At 47.0% G+C, this 21,618-nt stretch overlaps 1 pseudogene; it reads right to left on the bottom strand.

Moving 5' to 3' along the window:
- Nucleotides 1–20,330: 20,330 nt before the first annotated feature.
- LOC118018815 lies at nucleotides 20,331–21,275 on the bottom strand (annotated as a pseudogene).
- Nucleotides 21,276–21,618: the final 343 nt, after the last annotated feature.

Genomic DNA, 21,618 nt, shown 5'->3' with positions numbered 1-21,618 from the left:
CCTACCTACCTACCAACCAACCAACCACCCAACCAAAGTAGGCTCTATGCCCAACATGGGGCAGAGTCAGCCAGGTACCCCTATGTCAACATGAGTTCAAACTTTTTTTTTATTTTTAAAGATTTTATTTATTTATTTGTCAGAGACAGCGAGAGAGCGAGCACAAGCAGGGGGAGCAGCAAGCAGAGGGAGAAGCAGGCTCCTTGTAGCCACCCAGGTGTCCCGAGTTCAAACTTTCAAAGGCCCTTAGGTCCCAGCCCTGCTTTTTCCATTTCATCTCTCAGGACTCTTTTCTCAAATGGTTTGAGCCAATGAAACAGAAGTCCCTTTTGCTCTGGGTTATATCCTATCCTATCCTATCCTATCCTTTTTCCTTCCTTCCTTCCTTCTTCCTTCCTTCCTTCCTTCCTTCCTTCCTTCCTTCCTTCCTTCCTTCCTTCCTTCCTTCCTTCCTTCCTGTTTGTTGCTCACATGGTCTCTGCATCTGGACTATTCCCAGTTTTGCTTGTCAGATCTGCCTCTCTTCTTCCAGGTCTGGTTGAAATCAGCTGTCTTCATGCAGTTTCCTTGGGTGTCCTAATGCCTAATGGCTCTTTCAGATGTGTTCTCATAGTCTACCTTGTGTCTCAGTGAACTCTTCTTGGACTGCAAACTCTTTGAAGGTAGGGTCGCAACCAAATTTATTGTGGCTTTGGTCACAGCACTGCTGTGGAGGAGCTTGATACATGTTTAGATAAACTTGCCCCCAATTTACGCCATCAGCAGTCAGGATATATGCACGGTGCATGGGTCTAGATCTCCTTCTGTCTCCTAGAAAGACACCATGGGTGCATGGGTCTTTGCCAAGATAGCAGGCCATGGAGGGTGGCAGCTAAGAGATAAGCCCAAAGCAAAAAACGTCTGTACTCAGGAGAGATGAGTGACAGACAGGCAAATTCTGTGAGGACCCACTGGCAAGAGGAAGGTGTCTCTTAGTTGTTGGTAAGTGGTCTACAGCCAGGATGAATCTGATGCTATATTAGGAGCCAAAATTAGACAGCCTGCATTCTGAGGGGAAAGATGGGTGGGTTGGTGTCTTAGTTCAGGCTGCTGTATAACAAAATATCATAGACTGGGTGGATTAAACAGCAAACATTTATTTCTCTTGGTCTAGAGGCTGGAAGTCCTGAGATCAGGGTGCTGTCATGGTTGGATTCTTGGTGAGAGGAGAGCTCTTCTCCTGGTTATATCTTCACCATATCTTACCCTTTCCTTGGTGCATGCACACTCAGGGAGATCCCACATTTCATTTTCTTTTTATCAGTTCCATCGAGGGGCTTTTACCCTCACCTTACCCTCACGACCTCATCAAAACCTAATTATCTCCCAAAGACCCAGCCTCCAAATACCATCCCACTGGATGGATTAGGGGATTAGGTATTCACCGCATGAGTTTTTGGAGGATGCAGACATTCAGTCCATAGCAGTGAGCGAACAACCAGGTAAGCAGTTTGGAACCAGGAGAGAAAGAGAAACTAGAAAACCCCAAATCTAAGAGCCTTGTGCCGATACGCCTTTGATTCCAAAGTGAGCTCTTGGGGACCTGGGCTTATAGTTAAGGCTTACTGGAGCTTAGGGCTGGGCAGCCCAGGACCTAGCCTGCAGGTAGATGGGGAAGAATTTGTGCCTGGGTACTGGAAGTATTTGTAGAAAATCCTGGAAGGTCTAAGGGTAGTAGTGAGCGGTGGGGGCAGGGAAAACAGTGAGGGGAGGAAGTGTGTGGTCTTAGGAGAATGCACTTTGGCTGGGAGGTAGGGTTACTCAGGAATACAAGCAGAGAGGGAGACAGAGAGTGGAAAGGGGAGCTTCATAGAGGGGGTGCCTTAGAGCTTGGTTCGAGGTTTGTGGTGGGTATAGGGTTGAGGGCATAATGTTCACTGCACGTGACCACAGAGGGACAGATGAAGGCGACTGGTTCCAGGGAAAGTGAACACGTTGCTGGTTGAGATCTGATAAGGGTCCAGACCTCTGCTTTGGTGTTTTCAAACTATTTTTCTGGGCAGTGGCTGCGGGTAGACCTGAGCAAACATCGGGCTTCTAAAGGGACTTCGCATTGCAAACAGATCAGATTGTTCTTTATTTTATTTTATTTTAAAGATTTTATTTATTTATTTGACAGAGACACAGCGAGAGAGGGAACACAGCCGGGGGGGGAGGGAGAAGCAGGCTTCCCGCCAAGCAGGGAGCCTGATGCGGGGCTCGATCCCAGGACCCTGAGATCATGACCTGAGCCGAAGGCAGACGCTTAACGACTGAGCCTCCCAGGCGCCCCAGATTGTTCTTTAAAGTGTATTTTTATTGGAGTGCCTGGGTGGCTCAGTTGGTTAAGCATCCAATTCTTTATTTCGGCTCAGGTTATGATCCCAGGGTCGTGAGATCGAGTCCTGCATCGCGCTCTGCGTTGGATATTGGCATTCTCTCTCTTTCTCTCTCTCTCTCTCCACCCCCCGCCCCTCCCTCTTCAAAAAAATTAAATAAAAAAAATAAAATTATTTTTATTTACTGCATGATGATTGTAGGAACAATCAAGTACATTTAAAAGGAGACATTCTCCCACATTCCTACTGTAGGAACATGTTGGTTGCTTTTGGTTTTCTCTGTTCCTTCTTACCCATCATTGTCATGTCCTTTTTACGTATTTGTAACTCTTGCTTAGATACAGCTTTGTGTTTTGTTTCTTTTCACATAACACTGCATTGTCGACATGTGCAGTTTGGCTGCATCGTCCCCAGCTTGTCATTTATGATGATCACACATTCCAGCGAGCTGATCATTTATGTAACCATTTTCCTATAAATGAATATTTATGTTGTGGCTTTTTACCACTATTTAAAAAATTTTTTTTGAAGTTCCTTATGTATATACTGCTTTTTTTCTTTCTTTTTTAAAACTTATTTTTCTCAGGATAGATTCCCAGGATGTGGTATTGGTATTAAACAGAACATTTTAAAAAACATGACTATCCCTGCTCAGCAGGGAGCCTGCTTCTCCCTCTGCCTGCCACTCCCCCTGTCAAATAAATAAATAAATTAATTTAAAAAAATGGCTGTTAATTTGAATTGTCAAACTGCCTTCCAGAAGTCTTGATCTGTTCATATATATGAGTATATTGGACTCACCACAGCTGAGCCAGCACTGGCTCTTAATCATTTATTTCGTTACTGTTAATTGAATCTCTCTCTCTTTCTTTGCTTTCGGGAGGGCTGAACTTTTTGTGTTAATTATTTTGAACATTGTTTTAAACTTTTAGGCAACACTGTCATGGGCTTATCTTTTAAATCCTTAACACACCCTTGAACAAAACAAACAAAATAAAACAAGGAACAGCGTCCTTTGGCTTCCTCCTGTGTGAGATGGTGAGGTTGAAGGTCTTCCTCGCTTCCAGCCTCCTGCGTCTGACTTTATGAACCAAAAGTGTAGAAGGTGAATGGGGTGCACCCTTAAGATTTCTGAGGCACAGGCTGGTGACATGGTTGTAGGTAACCTGCTGTGGGCTGGTTTTTGTTAATTTTGTTTGTAGACTTTATTTTTTTTTAGAGCCGTTTTAGGTTCACATCCAAATTGAGCAGAAAGTTCGGAGAGTTCCTATACACCTCCTGTCCCGCCCCACGCGCACAGCCTGCCCTGTAATCAGCATCCCCCATAGACTGGTACGTTATGTTTGTTACCCTTGATGAACCTTCACTGAGGCCTCATGGTCACCCAGAGTCCATAGTTTACATTTCGGTTCGCTCTTGGTGTTGCACATTCTGGGCTTGGACAGCCAGATAATGATGTCTATCCACCATTAAAGTATTGTACAGAATAGTTCTCCTGCTCCACATATCCCCCATGCTTGGCCTATACATTTCTCCTTCACCCTTTTGCCTCTGGCAGCCACTGATCTTATACTGTCTCCATAGTTCTGCCTTTTCTAGAATGTCATGCAGTTGGATTGCGGCTGACATCACTCTTGAGAGTCATTCCCTGGGAGTTTCTCCCCACCGTTTCCTGCCCTTCCAATGTGGTTGCCTCTAGACTGGGATTTTAGAGTCAGAAGGATTGATAAGGCCCTCCAACCCAGGAGTCTTCTCTGTGATACCCTGGCTGAGGAATGTCACCCGAGCCTTCATTGTGGTTCCCATTATGAAGCCAAGGGAAGGACAGGCGCCCTACATCCAAGAGCCTGGCTTCAGCCGCCCACGCCGACTCCAATGAGCTGGGTGACCGTGGTGAAACCACGTTCCTTCCTGCGGCAGACCCTGTGTGGTCCCTTGGTGGCGTGATGCCAGAGCAGTGCCCACCCCCAGGTTCTAGGTGTGACGTGGATACAAGTTCGACTGGCCCTTTTTAACCCCAGAGGAAGGCACAAAAGTCAAATCAGAAGAACGTGCTCTTGGCTGAGCAAGTGAATTGTTAGAAAGTTGCTCCCTGCAGGAAATGGAGGCCGGCCTCTCTGAATCTTCCACTGGTGACTCTGCCCTGGGTGGGGGTCTGTGTGTGTAGGCGGGGTGGGGGAGGGAGATAAGTCAACCCCTCCACCTGTAAGCATTTACGGTTGGCTGTCATGCCTCCCCCATCTTACTCCAATAGCTCTTTTCAAGCACAACTTCTCTGCTCCTTTATCTGTCCTTCGTAGCACGTGGATTCTTTAGTTCTGTGAACACCCCATTCGGCATGGCCAGCTTGGGTGCCGAGAAGTGAAATGGGCTGAATCGCATCCTCCCCCTCAATTCATGTTGAGGCCCCAGCCCCCAGGGCCTTAGAGTGTGACCGTATTTGGGGATGATGCCCTTGAGGAGGTGGCTAAGTCAGAGTGAGGCTGTTCCCGTGGCCCTAACCCAACCTGACTGAGGTGTCCTCATGAAGAAGAGGGAACGTGGACACACAAGGAGGCCCCGGGATGCTTGAGCACAGAGGAGAGACACAGTGACGAGGCCACCATCTGCCAGCCGAGGAGCGAGGCCTCGGAAGGAAGCAAGCTGCCAGCACCTCGATCTTGGACTTGCGGCCTCCAGAACTGTGAGAACATAAACTTCTGTTGCTGAAGTCACGCAGTGTGTGCTCTTTTGTTACCCCTGAAAATGAATGCGGGAAGAGAATGCGATTTTATCCCCACTTCCCCACCTCTTCTCATTTTCGGGGTCTCAGTCCCGTCTGCGCTTTTCTGATTGAACTTTTCTGGGGAATTCATGAGACATGCAGATCAACTACAGTCCTGTGTTTTATGCTGTCTTCTGGGCAAAGAATGAGTAGTCATTTTGTCCTTTTTTTTTTTTTTTTTTGTATAAGTCAATAATTAAATACTTCTTTATAAATGGCGTTTATGACTGACCATTATCCTAGCCACCTTTTATAGATCCTCTCCTTTGTGCTGGGCCTTTGGGCTACTTTACACGTTAATCATTAAAAAGTCCCTGCAGGTGGGCATTGCCATCCCATTTTACAGATGAGAAAGTGGGGAAGCGGAGCGAGCAGATGGCGTGAGCAAGGCCACGCAGTGTGGATTCTGTGGATCCCCGAAAACCATGCTCATCGGCTGAGGACAGCACCTGGGTGGCTCGGGGTGGTGGTGGGGGGGGGCGGGGATTGGCTGATTCCCCTCACCTCCCCATCCGAGGCCACTACCTTCCCCACCCCCTTTTCGGTTATGTCCCTCTCCTGAGCAGCCCCTTGTGCCCACGTGACCCTGTTCCACCGAGCAGACTGTTAACTGTGGAACAGCGGACCCATTCGCTTTTCTCCTCTCATTTCATGCAATCCAATAGCTCAGAGCCAGGCCATTTAAGAATGGAAGAAATTTCCTATATGGGTGGTGTGTGTGCGCTTCTGAAGGCAAAAGGTTTAAGCGTGTGCGCGGCGAAGTATGGCTGACTCCGGGAGTCTGGGGACCACTTAGGTCTGTAGTCCTTACCCTTGCACGTGTCCAGCGCCACGAGGCTTCTGGCTTTGCCATTTACGGGCCCTTTTCCTGTTAGGACACCTGTTTAACTCTGGTGTTGCCATCACGGGAGGCTAAGGCAGCCTTTTCCTCCTCCTGCTGCTTCTTGTGGAAAATCCATTTTTGGTGTTCAGTTTCAGTGAGAAAGGCATAAAAATATTTTCCAGGACCCCTCCCCACTCCCCTTTCCTGCTTGCAGCTAAGATTTCAGCCTCTGACAATGGAGGCCCACTCTCTCTCGAAACAAAGGCAGCACTAATCAGAACATTGCTGTATGCACATTTCTTTTTGGAAACAGGATGGGCTTTTAAAGCATGTTATGCATGGACCTTGTTCCGTGAAAGTCCTGGATGCGAATTTGCATGGCAACAGCATTCCGTGTCATTGCCCTTAGAATTATCGACATCATCGGGCAGGAGAGCTTTGTAGACGGGGCGATCTCACCTGTGTTTTGCAGTCAGGAAGTTACTTACCAACCTTGGTGAATGTAAGTGCTTATTTATTGAAATGGAAATGCAACACGCGTACAGAAAAGTGCACCTTATTGGAAGTGTCTAGTTTGATGGATTCGTACAAACCGTGTACTCGTGTAACCGGCACTCAGATCCAGAACCAGAACGTGCTGAGACCCCAGAACCTTCCTGGGTGATGAGATGGGAAGGAGTCTTCCCCAGAGCCTCCGGACGGTGCACAGCCCTGCTCACATCTTCATTTTAGACTTGCCTCCAGAGCTGTGAGACCTACATTTCCATTGTTTAGCATCTGTTTGTGGTGCTTTGTTACTGGAGCTCCAGCTGACCGATGCACTCTCCTGGTTCCCCCCCGCCCCCCCGTCCGTGTTTTACTTTGCATTTCATCTTCCCTCTGGAGGTCAGCCATCCATGTAATGCATGTCTGATCACGTCAGTCCTGGTTTAGAACCTGTCCGAGTTGCCCCATTGTTCATTGGGTGAAGCCCAAACTTCTTTTTTTTTTTAATTTTTATTTTTTATTTTTTTATTTTTTTTTAAAGATTTTATTTATTTATTTGAGACAGAGAGAATGAAAGAGAGAGAGCACTTGAGAGGGGGGAGGGTCAGAGGGAGAAGCAGGCTCCCCGCCGAGCAGGGAGCCCGATGCGGGACTCGATCCAGGGACTCCAGGATCATGACCTGAGCCGAAAGCAGTCGCTTAACCAACTGAGCCACCCAGGCGCCCTGAAGCCCAAACTTCTTGACCTGGTGTATGTACCCTGCTCCGCCCCTTCTGCCTCACCTCTCGCTTACCCTGGCCTTGCCCGCTCAACCCCGAAGTGGACACAGATGGGGAGCAGTCAACGGGGCAAGGAGGGGGCTGTATCTGCATCAAAGAGCGCCGGATGTGACTTTGAGTTTGACGCATGTAGGGGGCTCTTCTGGGCACCAGTGGTCCACCATTGTCCTCATGACTCTGTTCAGATGTTCTTCTGTTTTATTTTTTATTATTTTTTTAAGATTTTATTTATTTATCTGACAGACAGTGAGAGAGGGAACACAAGCAGGGGGAGTGGGAGAGGGAGAAGCAGGCTCCCCGTGGAGCAGAGAGCCCGATGCGGGGCTCGATCCCAGGACCCTGGGATCATGACCTGAGCCGAAGGCAGATGCTTAACGACTGAGCCACCCAGGTGCCCCACGTTCTTGCGTTTAAACTCCCTTCTTGGAGTCCACAAACACAATGTGCTCCCACATGTGCTGGTACAGGGGTGTGGTCGTCGTACTGCTTGGTTTGCATCATCTGCTTGGCCACTTACTAACAGCATCATCTTGCTCCGTGCCTCAGTTTTCTTATCTGTCAAATGGGGACACGGATAATACCTACCTGGTAGGGCTATTGTGAGGAGTAAGCGAGTTAATTCCTGTAGATGTTTCCAATGGGCTTGGCACCTGGGTAAGAAACTCGGCCCCAGACCCCTTTTGAATAGTGTTTTCTCCCCCTCTGGTTTATTCTTGCCTACTTTTTAAGGCTCCGGGTGGGCACCATTATCTCTAGAAAGCTTTCCAGGCTCTTCTCTGCTGGCATAATCACCCATTGTCTCCTTTTAATCTGTTGGGGGGCCTCTCTTTCTCAGGGCCCCTGAAGTTCTTGAGGGCAGGTCCATTCTAGATCCTGTCCTCCCCCTTCCTGGCCTGGTGGCTGGCTCCCCAGAGGCCTTCAATCTGATGCTTGCTCAGGAAAAGAATAAATAATGACCTGAGTGTCCTTGCAAGTGTGGGAATGTGCCTGGGCTGGACCTCAGACTCCCGTGTCAGCTGCAAATGCGGGTCTGGTGGCTATTCCGATCCCATGGGAAGGTGTGGAGAGTCTGGGCCCCACGAGCGATCAAAGCAGTCCTGGGATCATGACCTGAGCTCTCTCAGAGACCTGTGTTTCTCAGAGGGAGACACAGTGAGAGAAGGAACACAAGCGGGGGAGTGGGAGAGGGAGAAGGAGGCTCCCTGCAGAGCAGGGAGCCTGATGCGGAGCTCGATTCCAGGACCCTGGGATCATGACCTGAGCCGAAGGCAGATGCTTAACGACTGAGCCACCCAGGCACCCCAATAAATAAAATCTTAAAAAAAAAAAAAGAATATTGAAATACCTTTCGTTTTAAGGTGAAAGGAGAAACAATTGGGTTAGCGCGAACTTCCCGGGTCAACTTAGAGCAACAGAGACACCGAGAAGAAAATGTCAAGCACTGCAGATACCCTAACAGTGATTATTCCTTTAGGGTTTTTGGGATGGTGAAGACTCCAGTGATGGGCAGGCAGAAATGAAGGTTCTTACGTGCTGATTTGGGATTCTTCAGTTTATCCTGGCATTTAGAACAGGGCCGGCCATGAACTCAGGGACTCGGTTTCCTGTAGTTAAAGATGTTTGCCTTCCCGATGGCAGGCACTGAGATTTAATGACTTTTTAATAAGGCACGGGGCTCCGAAAAAGAAAACATCCCCTGGCCAGCATCTTGGGGGCTTAGACGTTAATAGTGAGTTTGGACACGTTTTCGTTTCAGCCCCTAGCATGGTTTTTCTTCCTTAGGAGGTACTCAGTAAATATCTTGTGTTTTCCATTATATTGAGGGTTTTAGGTTTTTGGATCCGAAACTCAGTACCATGGAGAGGTTCTCCTGATTCGGGGCAGCTCTTTCCCATAGACCAAAGGGCATCTTTGTGCGAGGAAAGCTCAGCACGTCCTGAAAACTGGGCATTTACAAGATCAGGAATCCCTCTCATTTGGCAAACTCCTTGTTGAACTTCATAGCCTCCTGGCCACACTTACAGTCGGAGGGGTTCTAGCGGTACTGCCCACTGTGGAGACCACTAGCCACACGTGGCTGCCGGGCCCGTGAAATGTCTGAGTTAGGACGTGCTGTAAGCGTGAACTAGAGACCCAGTTTCAAAGACTTAGGAAGAAAGAGATGAATGTAAGTCATCTCAGCAACTTTTTCTTCAATAACTTTTTTTTTAATTAAAACATTTTTTTAAAGTAGAAATTACTCATTTTTTTGGCTTATTTCTTTATTTGAGTAATCTCTACACCCAACGTGGGGCTCGAACTCACGACCCCGAGGTCAAGAGTCACATGTTCCACAGACTGAGCCCGCCAGGCGCCCCTCAATACCTTTTGTATTGACTTGTGTTGAAATAATATTTATGATATGTTGGGTTGAATACGATAGGTTATTCAATTGAATGTAACCTTTTTACTTAAAAAAAAAAGATTTTGTTTTTATTTATTTATTTAGAGCGTGCACGCGTGAGCAGGGGAGGGGCAGAGGGGGAAGGAGAGTGAGAATCTGAAGCTGACTACCCGCGGGGCTTGATCTCATGACCCTGAGATCATGACCTGAGCCGAGATCAAGAGTCCGATGCTTAACTGACTGAGCCACCCAGGCGCCCTGTCCTAAAAAGTAAAAACTTTTTTTTTTTAATGTAGCTACCAGAAAATGTGAAGTTATATTTTTATTAGCTAGCCTTGCCCTAGAGAATGATTGCCCACTTATTTTCCTGAGATAACCTGCCAGAGTGGGTGAGTTCTCTCTTATTTGAGCAATCTCTTAGTTCTGACAGGCCTTGCAAAGCATGTTGAAGCCAGGGTGTGGAGAGAATGACAAGTGGAAGGGAGGGCGATTTCCAAAACAATGAGTTTTCCTATCTAGGTCCTGGGAAAGTCAGAGGAATTTTCATTGCAGCAAAATTAAGTTAGGCAAATTTGGATGATCAGGTAGACATGATATCTAGCACCCATTATGAATAATAATAGCGCCACATATTTAATTGTTTGACTCCACTTTCAAAGCTTAAGAATAAAGAGACGAGTAGTCAGGGCGCCTGGGTGGCTCAGTTGGTTAAGCGACTGCCTTCAGCTCAGGTCATGATCCTGGGGTCCTGGGATCGAGCCCCGCATCGGGCTCCCTGCTCTGCGGGGAGTCTGCTTCTCCCTCTCCCACTCCCCCTGCTTGTGTTCCCTCTCTCGCTGTGTCTCTCTCTGTCAAATAAATAAATAAAATCTTTAAAAAAAAAAAAAAGAAACGAGTAGTCATAAAACCCCAGAATAGTTTAGGAAAAATTAATCACCGTGAGTACAAGCTGTAGCATTGCAAAGGGTGGGGGGCCACAGTGTTACCAAGGTGAGATTTCATATGCTGGTTGTCCTACCTGTAATAACGTGTCAGTGCTGGGCTTGCTCGGGGGTGGGCCTTGGAGACCTGCCTGGTTTAGTTGGTGGTGGTGGTGGGGGGCGAGTTTCTGTGGACTCTCTACTCCTGCTCCTTAGCCAGAGTAACTTGTTAGTCTCTGCATCCTTAAATGGCTCTGCGGGAGAATGAATGATATGCCTGTTTGCATGTTGGTTTCATATTAGTTTCCCTTGCTGTTGGTTGCTGATTTGTTTCCCCTGGTAGATGCCAAAATTCTTGTGATGAGAGATCTTGCTTTATTTTTTCTAAACTTCGGTATTGTTGGGGCCCCCGGCTGGCTCAGTCGGCAGAGCATCTGACTCTTGATCTTGGGGTTGTGCGTCTGAACCCCATGTTAGGTGTACAGATTACTTAAAAAAAAAACAACAAGCAAAACTCCTGTATTGTTGCGCCTAATATGCACCTTCGGTTTGTGTCTGTTAATTGATAGAGTTAGTGGTTAATAAAAAAAAGCAGATCATCCTCTTTCCCTCCCTCCTGCCCCCTTTCCCCTTCTGGTCCCACTTTTTCCATTTCTTTTGCGCTCTTTCTTTCCATACTGCTTTTTTCTTCTTCTTCTTTTTTTCCTTCCTCTAAGGTATGCATTACATGGAGAAGTCCTGAAAAACGTGTGTTCACCTGGCCTGTCTGTACCCTTTCTTTTTCTAACAAAGCCTTGCCTCGACTGAGCGTCACTTTAGCTTTTTCTTTGCCCACCTCTGCCCTTCCTTCGGCATACCCTCCTCGTGCAGGCGGCCCCAGGGGTGGAAGGCCCTCACGTGGTACCTGGTGGCCGGCTCAGCACAGACTTGCCTTGGACAAGGGCCAGACCCAAGTTTGGAGCTGGGCAAACACTGTTCCACCGGGGAGCTGATTGGACGGAGGCCCAGGGTGGAGTACCCATGGGCTCAATGGAGGCCTGGTTTTACTTAAGATATTCCAAAGACTGAGGGGGGGAAGTAAACAGTCTGCTAATTAAATCTGTAGGTGGCCGTAAATTTGGAGGTGTTGCAAAGCCCTCTGCACACAGAGAGGACGTTGGGAAAACACAAAGAGCTGTAGAAAGGTGAGGCAAGGCTCGGGGAGATGAGATTCTGCCTGGAAAAGTACAAGCCACCATCTGGAGAGCAATTAGCCATGGTAGTGTGCTCTGTGGGGTGTAAGTCAGTGGCGCTGTGTGATTGACCTGGGGCCAGAACTGTTAAGTCCTGTTTCTGGTTCTTGATAGTTAGTAGTCATCGTTTATTTTTTTACCCCCTAAGTTTATTACTCAGGAATCAAGCCAGACCTACTGTACTCTGTGTTTACAAGGTTTGGCCTTGAAGGGTGAGCAGATAAAAAAGAAAGAGTGTTCCTCAAATCATTTGCCCCTCTGCTTACATTTCCATTGGCTGTGCACCCGTAGGGTGGCCAGGGGTCCAGGATCTTGGAGGTTGGTTCTGAGCGCTGGAAGTGGGGCTGGCCAGCCTGTGGAGGCAGGGGTCTGCTCGGTGTAGATCACAAGGCGCCTTGCTTCTGGGGGTAGGCCCACCAGGAGGGCACATGCAATTGGTCTCTGGGGCACCTCCCTGGCTTACAGGTTTATAGAGCTCCATCAGCCTTTGTGGCCTTGGTTCTTCCCAGGACCTTCATACTCCTACAAATACGCCTCAGCGCTCTGAGCCGGCTTCCACTGGCCAGTTTGAGAAGCCATATTCTAGTGATGGGAGACACGATTGCCTCAAGTGTGAAGAGCAGGGTTTTTTGGTGTTCAATCTCTGTTCAGGTCCCTGGGCAATCTTGGCCACCTTGCTTGATTTCTCGGCCTCCATTTCCTTATCTGTCAGCTATCCTTGAAGAAAGTGCAGGCAGGTCATGTTCAAGACCTTTTCAGTATGAGTTCAGAGGAGACTCTCCCAGGTGAGGTTGCCCTGGGAGATGGCACGGACGCTAGACAAGAGCTGGGAGAACAGGGATCACGTCCCGCGCTGCAGCGCTAAGACAGGACCCAAGGTCACACGTGAGTTTCCTGACGTGGTTGTTAGAATGCCAGGTTCTCCTCTTGCCTTCTGACAGGCTAGACTAAATAAACGTTTGCAGGGAATTTACAAAAGCCGTGATCGAGACCAGTAAATGATGTGATGGGCATGATGGAAACTGACCAGGGGACGGGGCGCCTGGCTGGCTCAGTTGGTGAAGCGGCTGCCTTCAGCTCAGGTCGTGATCTCGGGGTCCTGGGATCGAGCCCCCCTTTGGGCTTCCTGCTCAGCGGGAAGCCTGCTTCTCCCTCTCCCTCTGCCTCTCCCCCTGCTGCCCTGCTTGTGCTCAATCTCTCTGTCAAATAAATAAAATCTTAAAAAAAAAAACGTGAGAAAGAAACTGACCAGGGGTCACAGGAGGGTCGAATCTTCCCTGTGAGAGCATCTTGTCTCTTGTGGACATTGCCCTGAGCAGGAAGGGGCACGACCCAACCTTTCTCTGGAGCTGAAGGAGGAAAGCTGTCTGGGTTGGCGGTTTCGGACTTGGTGTTTATAAACACGTCTCCATGCAGCTTCGTTGCAGTGACTGTCACTCTCTGTGTTCGAGGAGGGACTCTCCTGGGGAGAAGGGCGGGGTAATGGGTGACCTGATTTGTTTCCTTTGTTCTCTTCTGGCCGAGCCTGGGCAGGTAGCCCTGACCCACAAGGTCTTAAACTGCCTGAAAGGAAATCCATTTGCTGATGGAGAAGATACACTTAGAGATAACGGAGAGAATGTTTGGTTTACAGCTTCCTCCTCTGCCTGGCTCCAGGTATCAGAGAACTGGTGACTGGACCCTTCTTTTTTTTCCTGAAATCTTACCCTTGGAACTCAAATCAGACCATAAGTAATCACCTTGGAACTCAAATCAGACCTGGTAATTGTCTCCTAATTGTTTTATCTGCCTTCGTGTTGTCTCCCCAACCCAGTGGGACCAACAACCCTTTGAGGACAGACTTCATGACCTCTCTCTATTTTCCACCATGATGGGACTCCCTGAACACCTGGCTGAAGGATTAAAGATGGATTTCATTTATGTAATTTATAGCCTTCCTGTTTCCTAAAATTAGGATAAGATGAATGTGTGAATTTTTACCTTGAAAAAAATATATATATTTTTAATTCTATATTTTCTTAATTTTTTTATTAACATGTAATGTATTATTGTTTCAGGAGTATGGGTCTCTGATTCAACAGTCTTACACAATTCACAGCGCTCACCATAGCACATATCCTCCCCAGTGACCATCACCCAGCCACCCCATCCCTCCCACCCTCCTCCTCTCCAGCAACCCTCAGTTTGTTTCCTGAGATTAAGAGTCTCTTATTATTTGTCTCCCTCTCTGGTTTCGTCTTGTTTCTCACATTCCTCATATTGGTGAGATCATATGATAATTGTCTTTCTCTGATTGACTTATTTCGCTTAGCATAATACCCTCTAGTTCCATCCATGTTGCAAATGGCAAGATTTCATTTTTTTGATGGCTGCATAATATTCCATTGTATATATATACCACATCTTCTTTATCCATTCATCTGTCGATGGACATCTTGGCTCTTTCCACTGTTTGGCTATTGTGGACATTGCTGCTATAAACATTGGGGTGCACATGCCCCTTCGGATCCCTACATCTGTATCTTTGGGGTAAATACCCAGTAGTGCAATTGCTGGGTCGTAGAGTAGCTTTATTTTCAACTTTTTGAGGAACCTCCATACTGTTTTCCAGAGTGGCTGCACCAGCTTGCATTCCCAGAGAAATATTTTTGTTTGTTTTTATCTTGAGAAATATTTTATTTATTATTATTACTATTTTTAAAGATTTATTTATTTTAGAGAGAGCACGAGGGAGTGGGTGCAAGTGGGGGTGGGGCAGAGGGAGAGAATCTTCAAGCAGACCCCCTGCTGAGTGCAGAGCCTGTTAACTTGGGGCTTGATCCCATGACCCATGAGATCATGACTTGAGCCTAAACCAAGGGTCGACGTTTAACTGACTGAGCCACCCAGGCACCCGTAATTTGAGAAATATTTTCAAAAAATTTTTATTTATTTATTTATTTTTGAGAGAGAGAGAGCGCACAAGCGGGGGGGGGGGGGGGAGTGGGGGGCAGAGGAAGAAGCAAACTCCTTGCTGAGCAGGGAGCCCCATGATGCGGGACTCGATCCCAGGACCCTGGGATCATGACCCGAGCAGAAGGGCACCCAGGCGCCCGAGAAGTATTTTAACCAACTGAGCCACCCAGGCGCCCTCGAGAAGTATTTTAAATGAAGGTCATATGCTTAGTGCACAGATGCCCCTGCCTGCTCTGGAAGAAATGTCTTTATTGATTGTCACCGTCCCCTCTTCAGTCCCGAGTCTCTCTAGTTACCTGTTCCTCTCTGTGAATGAATGACTTGGTGTTTAAGTACTGTGGTTTCCTCCACCTCCTTGTACGCTGGGAAGCTTCGAGTCACCACTGTTGGAGGCTTCTCATGTCAGATATATTAATGCCTGTATCAATACCAGCCTGCCAGACTCTTGGTATGAACAGGCATGAGCTCCCACTCTGTGCCTGTTTGTGTGGAGCAAAGGAGACACTTCCTTGGGGGGAGAGTTTGTACCTGAAGGGTAATGGTGGGCTTGGTCAGGGACTTGACCACGGGGAGACTGTGGACGACGAGTGGTTTAGGAGCATGGGGGCTGGCCCGTGGGAGATGGGGAGGCAATTCCAGCATTGCATTGGAGCTGGTGACCTCTAAGGCCCTTTGTGTATCTTAAGGTTTTGTGATAAGTGGCAGGGTGGGCTTTGCTGGGGGAGGTGGCTGACAGATGGGGGATTTTAGCCCAGTCCCTTCCCTCTGGGAGTCTCTGCACCTGCCCTGGAGTAAATGGTTAACATTGGAGAGTCCGCTCTGATTCAGTGATGCTTTAGGGCAACCGAGCAACTGGCAAAAATGCCTGCATTTTGCTGCTTTTTTTCTTTTCCTGCTCTTTGATTGTCTAATTCATCCTTGTCTCCATCCATGTAGATACTCAGTAAGTGTTTGTTACTTAAATAATAAATTGTTTGCAGTTTAAAGTGCCTCTGCCTAGGGACACCTGGGTGGCTCAGTGGGTTAAGCGTCTGCCTTCGGCTCAGGTCATGATCCCAGGGTCCTGGCATCGAGTCCCGCATCGGGCTCCTTGCTCAGCGGGGAGCCTGCTTCTTCCTCAGCCTGCAGCTCCCCTTGTTTGTGCTCGTTCTCTCTCTCTCTCTCTGATAGATAAATGAAATCTTTAAAGAAAATTTAAAAAAATTGCCTCTGTCTGAAGTTTTTAGGACTCTTTATTTTTAGTGCTTTCCATGAGGCATTGAAACTAAGTTTGGGGGTCACATAGATCCTCAGGATCTAGGCTTTAGGCCCAGGCTTCCTGCAAAGTGGAGGCCGGGTAAGTGTCCTTTAGTGTTGGGCCTTCCCAAAGGGTCTCCTAACCTGGGTCTCCCTCACCTCCCTCTCCCTTTCTAGAACATGCCTGTGTGTCAGCATGAGTAAGTTTCAGTGGACATGGTGATGGGTTGTAGTTCAAGCTGACGCAAGGAAGCCCTGGCTTCTGGGTTAGCAGAGGCAGGAGGTGTGATGAGTTTTGGGGGTTGGGGGTCTTCCCTGGTATGCAGAGCTTCCAGCTTCAGCTGTTGCCAGGGTGACTGCATTCGCAAGAGTGTGTTAAATTGATTCTCTGTGCTGGAACCCGCTTCTCAGGTGTCTGCTCCTAAGTGGGTGGCCTGGGTGTCTTTGGGTGTTCTCAGAAGTTTGACAGAAGACCAGGGAACAGAGACTACAAGCTTTTGCGAATCCCACAGATAATCTATGAAGGTAAAGTATGTGGGGATCTATGTGACCCCCAAACTTACTGAAGGTGGCATTGGAGGTCTGTGTAAGATCGGGAAGCATTCACATATTGTTTTCTTTTTATTATTTATTTATTTAGTTTTATTTAAGTAATCTCTGCACCCGATGTAGGGCTTGAACTCAGAATCCCGAGATTAGGAGTCCCATGCTCTACTACCTGAGCCAGCCAGGCGCCCCCCTATTGTTTTGGAGTGAAGGGGAGACCTGCAGCCTTCCCCATGGGACTTCCTGTCTCTGCGATCCGCTGAGCGATTCTTTTTCTATTCACATCGACGTAAAGGATTGAGAAGGTCATTAATTTTCCAGATGAACTCAGCTGGTAGAGCCCCTGGCCACAGACACATAGTTCCATATAAGCTGGACTAGAAGTTCCCACCCTGCCATCTGGGTTCATTGGCGTCAACAGAAACAGGTGATTGGGCCTTTGGCTCCTTTTGCTGGTGTGGCCTGCTCTTTACCGTCTCTACTTGCTTCTCGTCCTTCCCTCCTCCGTCCGCTGCTGTGGGTCCCTGATCCTGTTTGGTTACTCATCTGCCCAAAGCCAGGGGCACCGTTGGGGAGCACGCTCCTGCCAGCCAGGCCTCCCAGGCCAGCCTGGTCAGAAGGGCCCAGGGCCTGAGACCGGGCAGACCAGGTTGGAAGCACGTGTGTTCACGTGGGTGCGGTCCTCAACATCTGCCGCCCTCAGGGTCTTTCTTCCTATGCACCGGGGCAGATAACAGGAGTCCCTCATGTAGGGGTTCACAGCCCAGACTCGCATCAAATTGCCTGGGTTTGAATTATCGCCCCACTGCTGCTGCTTGGTGAGTTGAGCAAGTCCCTTAGACTCTGCCTCAGTTGGTGTATCTGCAACATAGAGCACAAGCACTGTCTGTCTCCCCGGGATGCTGGGAGTGGGAAATGGCTCACAGATGATAAAAGTTTAGAATAGGGGCAAGGCAGACACCAAGTACCGTGTAACTTTAGGTCGTTTAATGAACGACCCAAAGGGACATTACGTAATAAAATGAGCTTGGGCAGAGTACGGGCTCAGTGCACTTTAGCTCTTTTGCTTATTAACATTGGCAGAGAGTAAACCGATTATCCCTTCCATTTCTAATCAGATCTTCCATTTTCCTGTTTCAAAGCTCTCAGGATCCAAACCATCACCAGCGCATGAAGGGGAACCCTGGTGCTCCTTGCACCTGGCAAGGAAGAGCATTGGCCTGGGAGGTAGAATCGACTTTTGAGTTCAGGGTCTGACATACACTAGCCGTCGGATTTGATCCTGTCTTGGCTTTTTTTTTTTTTCTTTTTTCATCTGAATGATGGGAATTATGATGCCCGGAGGGTAAGCTGGGTTTGCAATATTGTCTCTACTTGACCGAGGAGCAGCCTGAGCATCAGAGCTTTGCCCACAGTTCCCTGGTTCCTAAAGAGCTGACTGAAGCCTAGAAGCTCGTCAGGTGGTGTCCAGGATTGTCCAGGAGTCCTGTTACGTCATCATGCTTCTGCTCTGGAATCATGTTCTTTTTGTTCTTAATTTCAACGTCTAGACACCTTCCTTAAAGGAGTCTTAATCGGGTGCTTCCTCTGACTTGTCCTTCCTTTGAGAAGTTCTGCTACTTCTATCAATGCATTGTGTTTTTTCAGACCCCTTTTAACAGCGCGATTTGGGATTTTTTTTTCTGTAAAAGCATTTAACTGTTCAGTTCATTAAGCTCTATTTGGCAAACCCTGCACCTCATAAAGTTTCAGGGGGCCCTTTTTATGTCTTGGTGTGGCTCTATTCTTTCCTAACGTTCGTAAAGAGAGAATAAAATGCAACAAGATGTTTTGTTTGATTTCCTTCTCCGTGCAGGTCCTTTTGTGGGGCGTGAAAGGTTGAAAAGAGAAGTCTTCTTTTTCAGAGGAGTTACCACTGTTTAAAAACATGGCCTTGGGTGCCATGACAAAGCTATCTCTAGCCCCGAATGAGGATGGTCCACTGGGGTTGCTTGAGGATTTGCTCAGATTCCTTTTACAGATAGTCAGTGAGTTATAGTCTTCGCGGTTGTCGCTGAAATACTTGTCATGTTGAGATACTGGGTAATATTAATTACCACAATGGAGAAACAGATGTTTAATTTGTTATTTAAATTGGTCAAATCAAGGGGCACCTGGCTGGCTCAGTCAGTGGAGCATGCGACCCCTGATCTCTGGGTTGTAAGTTCAAGCCCCATGTTGGGTGTAGACATTACATAAAAATACAAAATCTAAAAATAAATAAATAAATGGGTCGCATCAAAAGACACTTCCTCACTGTTTTCAATTCTTTTGTTTGTTTTCTGCCCATCCCTACCACCTGTTTTCACTTGTTCTTTCCACTGATCCCATTAGGATAGAACTATTGGCCAAGGACTGTTCCAATTGAGAAAAATGGGAGCCTAAGGTCCAGAAACAAAGGCTCCCTAGAACATAAAGGAGAATATTTAATAATCTTGTAGGAGGGACATGATGAATAATTCCTTAACAGTTAGAGTTCTTGCTCACCTTTACTTCAAGAGGCTCAGTTGTGTATACGTGTGTTTTTTGTCATCATTTGTGATGTGAAAACCAAAGCTCACAGAGGTGAAGTAATTTGCTCAAGGTCACACACACAGTGAGTGCTGGAGCCTTAGGCTTTCTGGAATTTTAGAATATGATCTTTAAGAAAAACTCTAAAAACTATTTTCTCATTGAAATTAAGACTTCCAGCTTGATTTCTTTTTTTTTTGGCCAACTTTTTGTCATTTCCAGACCATAAAGTAGAAAGCTGGCCTCGTTAAGAATTTTAGGATGAGGGTGCTTTTTAGAGGAGGTGGTGGAGTTGAGGTAATTGAGAGTAAACCAAGCAATCCGTCCCTTCTTAAGTTGAGGAATAAGCAAGCATAGCGCCACTTGATGTGTGAGTTCATATACTTGTGGAATGAAAGGAAGCAAGCATGGATCATTTATTAAGCCCCTGCTCTGTGGCAGGCTGTGTTCTTTCACTCAGGCTGTGGATAAACCCCTGACATTTGTAAGCCCTGGGTCCTATTCAGGATTTATTCTCACCATATGAAGCGGGTGTTACTTCGCCTATGGAAAAGGTGGCAGATGCCTGGAGAGTTTTTAATTGGTCCAGCAAGGGGAGTCAGTGGGTGAAGCTGGGATCTTGAATTCAGCTTCTGATTCCCAGACCAGCTTTCTTCTCCTGCCCCACAGCTTATGTTACATAATGTTTCTTTATGTTTATATGCGGTATAAATCTCCAATCGGACGGACGGCTGGGAAGTGCTTTTGGCCGGCTTTGTTGCTTCAGCTGTCTGAAAGGCATGGCTTTCATAAACATGGAGAGGGAATTGGATTTTTACTTTGTGATAATTCATATTACAGAAGTGAGAAAGGTCATTACCACGGGAATTCCATTGATCCCCGAAGCTGTGGGTCTTCAATGAGTTGGCCTGCCTAGGACAGTCACATCACATTTTTTCTCTCTTTTGATATTTAATACCACATATGCCTTCTTTTTTTTTTTTTAAGAAGGCACAATTTCATGAATGAAAATTTAAAACTCGAAAGAAAAATAGAACCTCACCTGTAAACTTACCAATCTTAAATAGCTACTGTTGCTGGTCTTTTATTGTGGTAAAATATATAGAACATAAAATTGACCATTTTAACCATTTTTTTTAATCCATTGTGTTAAAACTTTAATAAGTTTAATGTTGGAACTGTGTGTTTTCAGACCAACTGGCACAATTTACATCAAGTTGTGTACTTATTCCATTTTGCAATGACATCATATACACGAAGATACATCTTCAGTAGCTAGAAGTCATAAAATTTCTGATCTATACTTTCAGGTTTGTCCGATGGTACTTCTGATAAGGATTGTCAGCATACCAGTTTTGCCTCTTCCAGAAAGACGTTGTCATTTTATCTAAGAGCTTACTCTGGGTTTTATTGCAGAACACAAATTCCCTCAAGCGCCTTTATCTTGCAGCCGTCTTTTTCCATAATTTTTTCTTATAACCAGCCTTCCTCCTCAGCCACAGGCCAGAATGAAGTCGAAGAAACCTGTAGACAACAGCTTTCACGGTCTTTCTTTTCCCTTTCCGTGAACTGAAGTCCGTTAAAGTTCTGACTGGTAGCTCCAGGACGTTTGGAAGCAAGGGGGCCGCTCTGTTGAGGATTGCTGTAGTATGCCCACATGTCAGTTTTCTGACACATGTGCTAAGTCCAGGAGCAGAGGAAACAATTGGTGTCTGAAGAGAACTAAAATGTCGGGTGGACAGTGCAGGGCTGAGACAGGCATTCTTGACACAGTTTCGATAGGCTGAAGACACCAGAATGTTCAAGGGCTGTAAGACTCCTGATGCCCTCACGGCATGAACAAAGGCAGCGACCGCTATCTTGCCACCCATTTTAGCCATTTTTAAATGGTTCCAGTTCAGTGGCATTGAGTACTCACACTGCTCTGAGATTTCGCAGACGAAATTTCCACACCCATCGAACACTAACTCCCCATGCCCCCTCCCAGAGTCCCTGAGTTGACTGCCGTAGGAATCTCCTGTAGGTCCAGTCATGCAGTATTTGCCCTTCTGTGGCTGGCTTACTTCACTTAGCATCATGTCGTCCAAGTTCAGCCCTGTTGTAGCAGGTGTCTTTCCTTATTGAGGTTGATAATATTCCATTGTATGGATAGACCACATTTTGTTGATCCGGTCATTTGATGATGGGCACTTGGGTTGTTTCCATATCTTGGCCAAGCTGCTGTGAACACAGGTGTACTAGTATCTCAAGTCCTTGCTGTCATTTCTTTTGTGTATACACCGGAAGTGGAATTGCTGGATCAGATGATAATTCTATGTTTAATTTTTTGAGGAACCACCATACTGTTTTCCATAGTGGTGGCGCCATTTTGTATTCCCACCACCAGTGTGCAGGGCTTCCGAGTTCTCCACATCCTCACCATTCCTTGTTTTCTGTGTTTTGTTAATGGCCATCCTCATGGGTGTGAGGTGGTATCTCATTGTGGTTTTGGTTTGCATTTCCCTAAGGATGAGTGATGTTGAGCATCTTTTCATGTGCTTATTATTAGCATTGAACAAACTAGTGTACCTCCTAGTGTTTACCTTG

This window comes from Mirounga leonina, unplaced genomic scaffold (genome assembly GCF_011800145.1).
Source record: "Mirounga leonina isolate KUSES-001 unplaced genomic scaffold, KU_Mleo_1.0 Mir_172, whole genome shotgun sequence".
NCBI classification, from domain to species: domain Eukaryota; kingdom Metazoa; phylum Chordata; class Mammalia; order Carnivora; family Phocidae; genus Mirounga; species Mirounga leonina.
Note: the sequence above shows the minus strand (reverse complement) of the source record. Positions and strands in the feature narration are given on the sequence as shown.